Source organism: Gopherus flavomarginatus, chromosome 3 (genome assembly GCF_025201925.1).
Source record: "Gopherus flavomarginatus isolate rGopFla2 chromosome 3, rGopFla2.mat.asm, whole genome shotgun sequence".
NCBI lineage: Eukaryota > Metazoa > Chordata > Testudines > Testudinidae > Gopherus > Gopherus flavomarginatus.
In genome coordinates, this window is record NC_066619.1 from 272,284,189 (window position 1) to 272,297,742 (window position 13,554).

Below are 13,554 nucleotides of genomic sequence, written 5' to 3' on the forward strand. Positions count from 1 at the left end.
TTCACGATAATGCAGCATGGGGAGTCATGAGCTGTAGGTTCGATTACTGGCTTTGGTACAGGCTTCCTGGTTAACCTTGAGATAGGCACTTAGGCACTTCTGGAAATTCCACCCTAAGTGACTTAAGAACCTAAGTTTCATTTTCAAAAGTGACTTAGGCTCCTGAGTGTCACTGAGAAAGGTTTCCATTTTTGCTGGTGAAACCAGCTTCTTATGATTAAAATGGCAAAATTCTATCCTCTGGACACAATTCAGAGTTTCCAGGTGGGAATTCACCAGTTTCTTGGCAAAGACTCAATCTGCAAGAAACATTCCCTAAAAATGTGAGTAGACTTTTTCAGCAGTAGTCATTTGAGTTTTTCACACAGAATGACTGGATGTAGATTCTGTAGCCCATAGGATTATTTTGCTAGCTATTATAATATTCTACTAATTTAGCCAGCAGTATTAATTAATGTTACTTTTTCTAATATTAATCCATTTTATTCTTATATTTTATCAGTATTAATTCATTGAAATTTAGAATGTGTTAAAACATGCATTTCCTAATAATAAGTTTTGCTAAATGCTAAAATGCAAGAAGCCTACGGCTTGTAAAAGCCAGTAAAATCTGCTATATGGCAAAAAGTATAATCAGTTATAAATATGTTAGCATAAAACCTGCCAACCTTTGGCACCAATACAAACGGTCCCTAAACTTTGGAAAACCAAAGGGAGAAACTATCCACATCACATCACAGGTTTATCCGGCTTCTACAACCAGTTGGTAACCGCAGGGTACACCACAACTTGAGGTCACCAGAAGAGCCTAGGTTGGCAGTTTTAAAGTAAAATAATTCTTATTAATACATTTGAAAAGTGTCATAATCCACTAACCTATAGAAAAAGGGTACCCATAGATTTCTTAGGGTATGGAAACAAAATTTGGGTATAATAGTTGGCATAAATTAGAATCCTATAAAATACCCTGTAAGGGTTGGTTAGTTAGTTAGTCTTTTAGAATAGTTTTAGGAACAGGCTCTCGCTCCTCTAACTTCTAAGTTCTGGTTGTAAACTCTATACTCTTCTAACTCCTGAAGCTTCAGTTTCATCTACCTATCTTTCTATCTTCTATAACGCTATCAGTTCAGTTTATGCAGTATAGTATAACTACTTAACATTCCTAACCATTGGGAAAGCCAGCCTCATCGCGTAATCGGGCATGCCAGAAGTGAGGATGACCCTTCACTTCCTATTACCGGGCTCCCAAGGAAGGGTGTAAGTATGTTAAATTAAGGTACTTATAATAAAAATGTTACCAGCAAAAGTTTTTAAATTCTTTTACTGTATTGCAGTTATAAGTTTCATTGCGTTCCTTGTTTTTATGTTAATGGCAATAAAATTTTTATCAATTTGGTATTGTCCTCAGTGTATGTGTTCTTGCCAAGCACCTCGAGAATCCTCTCCCAATATAAACTCTCTGAGTTCTTAAATTCTGGAGTCTAAATTAAATAAAAACCTGTAAATCTTCTGGTCAAATGCAATCAGTGGCAAGCCATAAAAAGTCAAATTCAGGTCAACAATTCATAGATTTTTAAGGTCAAAAGTGATCATCTAGTCTGACCTCCAGCATAACAAAGGCCAGAGAACCTCACCAAGTAATTTCTGCATCAGGCCTCTAAAGTAGTTCAATCTATTGGCTCATATGCCCTTTTGAATGACTTCTCTTCTTCTGTCTTTGATTTCATACTCCAGAGAGAAAGATGTAATATATTAAACAACAATGTCCAGATCATTCCTGCCATCAAAGCATCTCCTCTTTCACAGCTGAGCAACTGGTGCCAAAGAGAAGTGCTGTTTCAGATGGGGGGGAGGGTTACTTAGGAACCTGAAAACCCAAAGGTTCTTTTTTTTTTTTTTTTTTTTTTTTTTTTTTTTTTTTTTTTACAGATAATAACTTAGAAATTAGCTGACAGGAGCACTGTATGTCATTCCTATATAAAGAAGAAAAATTAAATAAATACTATATTAGACCCACTCAGCTCTAATACTAATATGTTCTGACATCTTGTCACAGGTTAGAGTTAAAATTTTAATGTATATTCTTACTTTGTTAAGAATTCTTGAACACAACAATTGAAACATTGAAAATTCTAGATTACTTGCTATCATTTAGGCTACTTACTTTTTGCAGATCACCACGTTTGGAATAGATCATTTAACTTGACATCCTACACTTGAGCAAGGCCCTGTGTGTTTATACTGCACCTGCCTCGGGCTCTCGGGGTGTTACCATACTATAAAAAATAGACCAGAAACTGACTTTACACAGGAATCAAACTTTCAAGTCACTTTCACAGTATTGCCAGCCCCAAATGTTCAAAAATCATGAAATTGTCATAAAACCATTAATTTCTGAAAAAATAATAGATTTTTGGTGTTTTTTATTTGCCTTCTGCTTTTTGAGGGTGCAAAGAGGGTCACATTTTGAAGCTTCCCCCATAGCTAGGAGGGCTAGAAACTTAATTTTGAACTTAAGAATGAAGGCTGAAATCATCACATATCCACTTGACTCCAGGAGCTGGGGCTTTGAGGAAAACAATAACTATCATGAGATTCATGACAAAATCATGAGAGTTGGCAACACTGCTTTCTGTTTAAAGGCTAGTTACCTTCCACAAGTAGGGTGACCAGACAGCAAATGTGAAAAATCAGGATGGGGGATGGGGGTAATACGAGCCTATATAAGAAAAACACCCAAAAATCGGGACTGTCCCTATAAAATTGGAACATCTGGTCACCCTATCCACAAGACTGTTAAACACAACACTACAGTGATTGAGTTGCAGTTCTCATAGAAAAATATTTAAAACCAAACACCAAAACTCTCCACATTTTAAAGTTGAGAAAAAAAATGTGAGTCTTCTGATATATATCAGGTCCACTGCAGGCAGGAAAGGAAAATAAACAGGCACAGGAGCTCTGGGCAGCTCTTCCTCTTGAAAGAAAGTTGGAGGGTCAAATCTTCCAGTGCTCAAACAGGTAAAACTTCTGTAGCTGTCAGCACTTCCGCTCATAGATATGAACGTATTCAATAACTATACACTTCATACGTAAATATCTGAGCCATCTTATCAGGGCTACACATTTTATACACATTGGCTCAGGGACTACATTTTCTGGCATATTCTGAACAGTGCTGAAAACACAGATGGTGCCAAGTGAATAATACAAATCATGACAATAATCATCAACTTTATGGATTCTGTTGATGCAATTTCTGTTCTTTGTTCTGGAATTGGCCTGAATACAGCGGAAACCCTAAGAATTTGAGGCATAAGCACATCTGATACTCATATGACACTTTCCCATTCCTTCCTTTTCTCAAACTCAGAACAAAAAATGACAAAATAGTTTTCAGTTAAAATATAAAATTGCACAGCAGCCATTGCTCTACAACCCAGCCTTGGGCAGAACCTGCTACCCCTTGAGGATTTAATGATCTCCTCTCATATGACTCTCATTTTCTCTCTTTCTTTATCTTTCCTGACCTCTGTGCTGCTTTTCATGCGGTCAATCATGACAGCCATCCCAACATCCTCTGACCATTTGCTGGTGTCTCAGAGGACTAGCCTTCTTGGTTTTGCTCCCAACTAGCAGTCTTCTTTTTTTTTTGGCAGCATGCAGCAGAGAGATAGCTTAGTCTAGCGGATACGGAGCTAGCCTTCAGAGACCCAAGTCCTACTTCTTCCACAGACTTCCTGTATGACCTCAGGCCAGTACTTTAGGGACAGAGTTTCCAAGGTTTTTAGGCACCCAAAGATGCAGCTAGGTATCTTGTGAGGTTTACAAAGCACTTAACGTTCTAAGCGCTTTTGAAAAACCTCACTAGATGCTGAAATACCTTTGAAAATCAAGCCTTTAGTCTGTGCGTACCTCAGTGCCTCATCTGTACAATGGGGATAACAGCACTGCTCTACCTCACTGAGGGGCTATGAGGAAAAATAGGTTTAGACATCATAAGGTGCTCAGATACCATGGTGATGGGGCCACATAAGCAGTGCTTAATTTGTGCCAGGGACAAGCCCCAGCACCTCTAGGCTTGGCACTTCGTAGTCCCAACACCTCTGGGCTTGTCACATCAGTTAGGAAAATTAAAAAATTGCTTGAGCCTCGGAACCTAATTGCTTGAGCCCTGGCACCTCTTTCATTAAAAATTTAGCACTGCACATAAGTACCACGGGTAGAGTGGAAATTTCTCTATACCACTGCTATCTCTTCCCTTATTTTCACCTACTGCCCTCACATCTCCCTCTTTTCTGAATGTAACCTTGGCTGAGTCCCCTGCCCCTCTCTTCAACACCCTCCCTCCCCCACAGGGGGATTCCTCATTTCCAGATCCTTAATTTAATTACCAGCCCTTTCTTATCTTAATCGCCCTGCCTCTGTTTATCAGTAAAATACTGACTTTCTGCCCCAGAGACACAAAGCTGGGAGCAGCACCTCTCCTCTGCAGAACTCACATTCCACACTCAAGCTGTGCTGCAGCTAAGATTCCCCTGGGGCTAGGGCATAAGAACACACACTGAATGGCCATGGAGACAGAGCTGCCTTTTCTCCTCTGCTGGTAGTTCCTGAGCCTGTATCTGATCTGTAGACAGAGTGGAATGATCTAGGTCAGATACTCATTGCACTAATGCCTCTTTATACTCCCCACCCCTATATTCCTGTAACTCAGAGGCAGTCTAAATAAGGCTGTGTCTACACTGCCACTTTCAGTGCTAAAACTTTAGTCATTCAAGGGTGTGAAAAAACACACCCCTGAGTGACAAAAGTTTTAGCACTGAAAAGTGCCAATATAGTCAGTGGCTCCTGGCAATAAAGCTACCACCCCTCATTCAGGGTGGTTATTTTTTATGGCCGGGAGAGCTCTCCCCTGGAGATAAAGTGTGACTACATTGCTCACATCACAGCACTGCCACGGCCATGCTGTAACGTGAAGAGTGTAGACAAACCCTAAGAATCTAGCCCTTTGGTCTCTGGGCTTTTCAAGTCAGGACCTCCCACAAGCACCAAATCCTGTTAAAAAAAATGTGTGTTTGTTTTGTGTATGTAACATTCACCAAAAGCCTGATCCAAAGATTACTGATATCAGTGGTAATCTTCCCATTGACTTCAATGGGCTTTAGGTCAGGTCCCAAGTCCATCATACACAGGGACGGACTTGCATGAGATGCGTCTGATAATTCTTCCACTCATTGGGTAAGAGCAAGACCAAAGTATAAAACTGTGGGAAGTTTTGCTTGAGTAAGGAGTTCTGATTGAAGAGTGGCAGTTTTGCACATGTTTCTTGCCACACCAAAGTTTGCTACAGGCATCTCTCTGGTGACTGGATGATATAATACATGTGAAGCTACGCAGCTCAATTTTGTTGGCTTTCTTCCATCGGTTTCGGGAACCTTCACAGTAAATATCAGCAAGTGCTAATGAGAGGATAGAAGGTTTTGAGAGAAGTGAAGGAAGATACACATATATATCAAAATATTCTGAATATTTGGTAGGCAACTTTTTTCAAGCTATGTGCATATATGATTTATAGGCTATTAAAACCTATAATATTCATTATATTTGCTTGAATATAGACTAGCTTTCCTCACTTTCTCAATGCCTGTCTAGAGATTACCACTCTTTTTACTGGTAAATTCTTTCTCTCTCTTTTGCACATATAGATTGTTGTCACGCTGTATGTCCGAGGTGTTTACTCAAGATTAATTAGTGGTCCTGGGGAAGACAGAGGACAGAGAAGTGAACGCAAAGAGAGATGTCTGTCTAGAAAATGCTGCACAAAAAGCATCCTGGGCATCGAAAGTGACAAACTCCGCAGCTTATCATTTCAGGACATCATCAATGACTTTGCTTTCCAAAACTCATGACCAAAAATGTTTTAAATTTCAGCGTTAAAATTATGTGATGTGCAAACAGACATACTGCAAGTAAGCTGGTCTGTGTAACTAATTGCTTTTGTGTTGCTGTAGATATAAAGTTTTCATATCTACTAATTAAGAAATCATAGATGAAAATGTTAATTTGAAATTATTTTATAATGCAAACAGGCATATTGCAAGATGTGTTTTCGTTAGATTATTATTCTATTTTTACATCTTCGCCTTTGTACATATACAAATATAAAGCCTTCATGTTTATATATTCAATATCCTTTCTGTGAAAATAATACAAAAAGTTTTAAATGGTATGGAGGCTCTTACACTTGACATATCGTAGGGCCTCAGAATGTCATAATCCGGCTCTAGTTAAAGGCTAGCAAAGAGGCAAAGCTTTAACTTTAACACATACTGAACTGGTCGAGTACACACTGCATTGTCTATAACTGGAATCTCAGAACATGCTAGTTGGCAGGTATTGGCTAGCACATGCTGGCAAAATACCCTTTATCCTAGTCTAGTCAAGGTCAGAGCTATCACTAATATCAGCAATTCTGACTCTGAATATGAAGGAGGAGCAGGGCTGTAGGATAAGAATGTGCTTTTTTCTGTAATCAGTTTTCATAGTGGAACTGCATTTTAAGGTTTACTTTAACCTTTTATACTTAGATGGTAAACGTTTTGGGGAAAGGACTGTCTTTTTGTTCTGGGTTCGGACAGCACCTAGTGCAATGGGATTCTGGTCCACAACTAGTGCCCCTAGCTGTGACTCCAATATAAACAACAATAAATTATAAGAATGTTGATTTGCAAGGCTCTAGTCAAAAATGAATGTATCCCGAGTGTTGAATGCCTCTAGAGCCATTTATGACTACATTTCCACTAACTTCTTTAATATTTACAGATCACCTCCATGAAAATCCAGAGGTTCTTTCAGATTCTCTTGCGACTCTAGGCTAAGTTTTCAGAAGAGCCTGGTGATTTTGGGTCCTGAGCACCTTCTGAAAATCAGACTCCTTTCAACGTGTACCAGAGGAAATGTCACTGGCACTTTTGAAAATGAAGGTTTCCATCCAGAGAATCCATCATTTTAAGGGCCTCACAGATCCCAGAAGAGTCAATAGTTGTATGGAGACCTCTGCTACTTGTGACATCCCAAAGCGACTCATTCTGGAGAGTCTATTGGAGTCCATAGAAGCAGTAGAATTTCACCTCAGGGCCCTAAATTGAGCAGGGGAACATATTTTGTTTTTGTTAACTATATGAATGTTAGAATTACTAAGGTCCCAGTGGCACTTGTATATGATGCTAATAGGCGCCAGATAAACTCCTCAGTGGATAGTTTTCTGATAGTATTAAAAGGATAATGTTACATTATTGTTATTGCAGCAGCATCGGTGATGCCATGGGCGGCAGGTGGAGCCCCCCTTTAGGGAGGTTAGCCCCCAGCTCCGCTCCTTCCACCCACACCCTCCCGCAGGTGGAGGGCCGAGACCCTCTGCCCCACCGCCCCACGGTCAGATCCACAAAACCCTTCCCTGCCCAGAGAAGCCATGAGCACCCCTCTCGGCTGGAGGAGCCTCGGGCTGGCTCCAGCCTAGTGCTTCCCTCCTCCCCTCGGCTGGAGGAGCCCCGGGCTGGCCGAAGTCGTGCCTTCCCTTCCCGGACCCAACCCGCCCAGAGGCAAAGCACTGGTTAGAAGACACTTTTGATATGTCCCATGTGGATTCCGGGGTAGCTGAGGAGGTGGTATGTGCCTCCTCAGCCACCCAGAACCTGCATGGGGCAAAATAAATCAAAAACTTTGCCGCCAAACCCCACAACCGGGGGTCTGACCGCCGTGGCAGAGCCTCCCCTGGTCTATTATACCCGCCACCCATGAGTGAGGGCAACCCTGCTTTTACCTGACTGCAAGGCAAGTCAAATGATTCACTGACCACAACAAAGCTGCTCAGTTTAAATATGAAAACCCTTATTCCCCTTTCTAGGGCTTTGCAGTAACCACAACGTGACCACACTTATTGAGATGATACACACCGCCAACGGGCTATGATCCACCACCGTTTTTACTGAAACCAAATTTGCTTTAGAGGACTCATTTTTTGTGCTTTGAGGTTGTAATGGCAATGGAGACAATTTTGTCATGGTAAAATTAGGCAAAATTCATGGAACAATCATAGGAAAAAAGGACAAAATCAGAGTCTGACCACAGCAGGGCTGAAGCCGAAGCTGGAGTCCCACCGACCAGGGCAGACAGCCTGAACCTCACTGCCCGGCGCTGAAGCTGAAACCGAAGAAGTGATGGAGATCTGCTAAAGTCACAGAATCTGTAATCTCCATGATCAATTGCATCCTTAGTAATGGCAGATGCTTTCATTCGGATAGAGTAGATGGTACCGGCTAAACAGCTTACCAGCACAGGCCACCATTACAGAGCCTTCTTCTCATTTCAATCAAGCAGAGTCCAGTAGCTTGGACACCAGACTCAAGGTGTGAATCTCAACTGCCTTGAGCCTTGCAGACATTTATACTTGGGCAGAGAGAGCATAAAGTGGAGGTAAAACATTGGGTAGCATTTACATGCACTTTGCATTCATCTTGCAAAGGGGTAAATGACTAGACAAGGTACAAGGCAGTGGAGAACAAAGGCCAGGGAGTCTGAATAGCTGGAATCTATTCCCAGCTCTACGAGAGATTTGCTGTGACCTCCAGCAAATTATTTCACTGTGCCTCCAAATCAGAGTGTATGCTTGGGCTTGGTAGAATTTAATAATTTGACAGCTAACATCATGTTTTTATAAGTATTCTTTCTCAATTTTTCTAAATTTAAATGTTCAGAGGTGGGAAATTATGGCAGATCAGACAATTATTTAGTGAAAGTAGACACAGATTCAAAACGTTAAAGCTTGATAACTGTTAAAACACAAATTGTCAACATCACATCAAAATATACAGTAAATATCCTTAAACTCTAATAAGTTCTGAAGCAGCATTTTTTCTTACCTTGCCTCTCTATAAATATCAATGATCATCGATGGAAATATTTTTGCCTTGGTTTGCATGCTTTTGGTGAAATTGACAAAATCTAACCTTTACAAGCATACATAAGCTAGTGCTAATGGACCTGATCTAACCTCCACTGAGGTCAATGGGAGACTTTCCATTAAAAATCAGTCAGTGCTAGATCACAACCTCTGTTAGAAACAATCAATGACTAACGACTTTTAAATGACTCAGACCATCCTTGGACAACTTTATCATCATCCGAAATTTTGGTCTTATCAACAGAAAGATAATATTGTATTAACCAGTGACTGGATTATCCAATAATGACTGATCAGAATTAACTGATAGGAAGGGTGGAGGTGTATTTATGTTTAATTAGCAGTGGGTCTGAACCACACAGCACAGATCTAGATATTCCCAATATTCAGGCCCGAGGTGTTGGTTTGACACATTATAAAGATTAAGTGGGAGCATGAAGTCTGGATCTAGCTCCAAACTTCCCCAAAGTCTGGGAAGCTTGGATCCAGGATTCTGATTCAGTCTCATTTCTGTTTTTAATAAGAATGAACTGGTTCCAGAGGTTTAGCTCAAAGAAAAAGGATGCAGTTAACCGGTAATTGATTTCCATGAAAGGCCAAGGCACTGCCCTGTTTTCTAGACCTGGCCAATTAAGTAACTCTAACAGTTTGGTCAGATCAGCCTTTCTGTAAAATTCGATCTTGCAGAATATTTAGGTCACTTCTCAGTGGGAATACAGCCTAATGGAAACAGCATGATTTTACAGAGCATTGATTTTTCCAAGGTGCTGTACTGGGGGAATTATGAAGAGCTATTGTACTGTGTATGTGTAATTTGTGCTACTTGCCCTTTCAATGTTAATGCTCCATTAATAATGCATCTGTGTATTATTGTGGATTGCATTAATGTTCCACTGTTATTTCTTGATTACTCACTATTCTCTCTGCACTGCCAGGCGAGGATCCAAAAGCAAACAGCTGCTGCAGTATTAGAACAGGTTGGAGCCCCACCAGAGTTGGCATAGCACTGCACATGTCACTCACTCACTCACTCATGCCCGTCACCCCAATCGGGGTATGGGCCGCCAATAACAGATCTCCAGAGTCCTCTGTCCTGGGCCATTTGTTCTAACTGGTTCCAGGTAGTACTGCACATGTAGGGAAGGAGAATCTCATCTGCATGCCATTATCTGTCTTAATAGTCCACTCACAGTGTGAGACTGCAAAAGCTTTACATGCTGACTGAGCCAGTAATCCTAGACTCTTCATCTCGCAGTACAATTTGCAGTTCAACCCTTTTGCTGGATCTAAACCACGTACTGGAAACATTATTACTAAAAGCTAGCTAATCACTCAATCCTGCTCCCGAGAGTTGTGACATTTCCTTTAATGGGAGCAGGAACAGGCCTCAGAATTGACCAATTTGTTCAGCTCACCTAGTGTTTGCAATGTTGGGAGCTGATTCCTGACGTGCTGGTGGAATATGTACTTTATACCTGCACAGGACAACTTACTACTTAAAACCTCCATCTCCTAGCGCTGCTTACACCAGGAGTTGGCAACCTTCGGCACGCAGCTGTGACGTTGTGGTTCTGGCGGGACCCAACTGAGAGTGCCAATTCAGGACCAATTGCTCAAACAGGGCAGTCACAGCCCAAGGCTGGGGTTTTTCCACCTCTAAGGCAAACCAAACCAGCCAGACAAAAAGGACTTCGGTTTTACCCCACTGGCTAACCACAAGTCACACAAGCAATTTCCTTAGACACACCAGTCTCCCAGTATCACCACCAGTGCCACCCGTCCTGGGATGAATGGTTATGAAAACCAACACCCCAGTAAAAGAAAAAGGTTCTCTCGATCCCAAAGGACCAAGCCCCAGACCCAGGTCAATATACACATTAGATCTTACCCACAAATCACGCTGTTGCCAATCCTTTAGAATCTAAAATCTAAAGGTTTATTCATAAAGGGAAAAAGATAGAGATGAGAGCTAGAATTGGTTAAATGTAATCAATTACATACAGTAATGGCAAAGTTCTTAGTTCAGGCTTGTAGCAGTGATGGAGTAAACTGCAGGTGCAAATCAAGTCTCTGGAGAACATCCCCCACTGGGATGGGTAATTCAGTCCTTTGTGCAGAGCTTCAGTTTGTAGCAAAGTCCCTCCAGAGGTAAGAAGCAGGATTGAAGACCAAATGGAGCTGAAGCCTCCGCCTTATATAGGCTTTTCCAGGTGCAAGAACACTTCTTTTGTTCCTGCTGTGGAAAGTTACAGCAAAATGGAGTTTGCAGTCACATGGGCCAGTTTCTGCACACCCTGCTGAGTCACAGGGCGTAACTGCCTTCTCTCGATGGGACAATTGTGTAGGTGATGGTCCTTAATGGGCCATCAAGCAGGCTAAACAGAGCTGACACCAAGTTGTCTGGGACCTTTCCCAGTAACACAACACAAGTTTGAAATACAGACAGCATACAGCCAATATTCATAACTTCAACTACCAAAATGATACAGACATACAGACAGCATAATCATAACCAGCAACCCATAACCTGGTCTTAGACACCTTATATGACCCCCTTTACATAAGATTTGGTGCCAATACAGGACCTTGGTTGCAACCCATGTTCTATATGGTCCCAGTTTATATCAATAACGTCACAGCAGCACATCAGGTAATCCGCTGGCGGGCTGCGAGACACTTGGTTTACGTTGACCATCTGCAGGCACGGCCCCCTGCAGCTTCCAGTGGCTGCAATTCATTGCTTCCAGCCAATGGGAGCTGCAAGACATGGCGGGCTGCATGGGAAGAGAATTTCCTGATCACAGGTTCCTTTCTGAGTTAAGTTCACAGAAGGGACATCTGCAGTCATACCATTTAAGGGAACCTGTGGTTCCACCAAGTTCCCTACCAGGGCACCAAGACTTGATAGAGAAGTAGATTGCTACAACCTTTAATCAGTCACATCTACACTACACAGGTATTTATAAAGCATTGGTCAAACTGCTCAAGCATGCACAGGGCTAACTGTAAAACCTGGGATGGATTCAATGGAGCAGCCTCCTCTTTGATTGTTCCAAGGTCCCTAGCCAGGACTCTGAGGGAGTCCTCAGGATATTATGCAGTATGCACTACAGGGAATTTTTTGTTCACATAAGGATATATAGATTCCATTTAGATTATGGGCTTGTGCCCTAGTCAGGATTAAATCATTAATTATGTTGATTCTTACTCACAGGCGGCAGGATTAACTGACAGCCAGGTATCCACTGGGCAGCCTGACTAATTCTGACTTGGGAAAAGAATGTGCCCCCAGGACATAATGGTACTGCTGCATTCCTTACTGGTGCATTCTCACCCTGAACTTGTTTCCAGGTGAGGGATAAAATGGGCTTCATGACTCATGTTCTAGATTTCCAGTCCATTAAAGAGAAATGATTCCCCTGGGTTTTGTCTACCTGTAGCCAAACAGACTTGGAAGGCTCCTCATGGCAAACTTGCTTATTGAGGTGAGGGATAGCTCAGTGGTTTGAGCATTGGCCTACCTAAACCTAAGGTTGTGAGTTCAATCCTTCAGAGGACCATTTGGGGAAAAAAATCTGCCTGGGGATTGGCCTTGCTTTAAGCAGCAGGTTGGACTAGATGACCCCTTTTAACCCTAATATCCTCTGATTGTAGAATGCTTCCTGATAGTTACAGCATCTTATGCTAGCCAAGCTCTTTAGCAGCTGCAACAGCTTTCAGAAATCAATAGTTATAGACTTTTGAATGATTTAAGGCAAGAGACACTAATGTTTCTGCAAAAAGAATAGGGATACTTGTGGCACCTTAGAGACTAACAAATTTATTTGAGCATAAGTTTTTGTGGGCTAAAACCCACTTCATCAGATGCATGCAGTGGAAAATACAGTAGGAAGACATATATACGCAGAGGACATGAAAAAATGGGTGTTGCCATACTAACTATAACAGAAGTAATCAGTTAAGGTGGGCTATTATCAGCAGGAGGAAAAAAAACTTGTAGTGATAATCAAGATGGCCCATTTCCAACAGATGACAAGAAAGTGTGAGTAAAAGTAGGGGGAAAAATTAGCATGGGGAAATAGGTTTTACTTTGTGTAGTAACCCATGCACTCCTAGTCTTTATTCAAGTCTAATTTAATGGTGTCCAGTTTGCAAATTAATTCCAATTCTGTAGTTTCTCATTGGAGTCTGTTTCTGAAGTTTTTTTGGTGGAGTATTGCAACTTTGAGGTCTGTAATCGAGTGACCAGGGAAGTTGAAGTGTTCTCCGACTGGTTTTTAATGTTATAATTCTTGATGTCTGATTTCTGTCCATTTATTCTTTTGTGTAGAGACTGTCCAGTCTGGCCAATTTACATGGCAGAGGGGCATTGCTGGCACATGATGGCAACTTTTTTAGCTGTTGAGCTTATTACTGAAAAAGGATATGGAGGTATTTTTTTTTCTATTACTATTTTGGTTATGACCACTTTTTGGTGGTGTTTTTATTTACCAATTCATTTTCCAACATTTATAATTTTTTTTTTAAATGTTAAACTTTGAGACACCTGAAGGGTTAATAAAGTTAAGACTTCCAGGAACCATTTACTG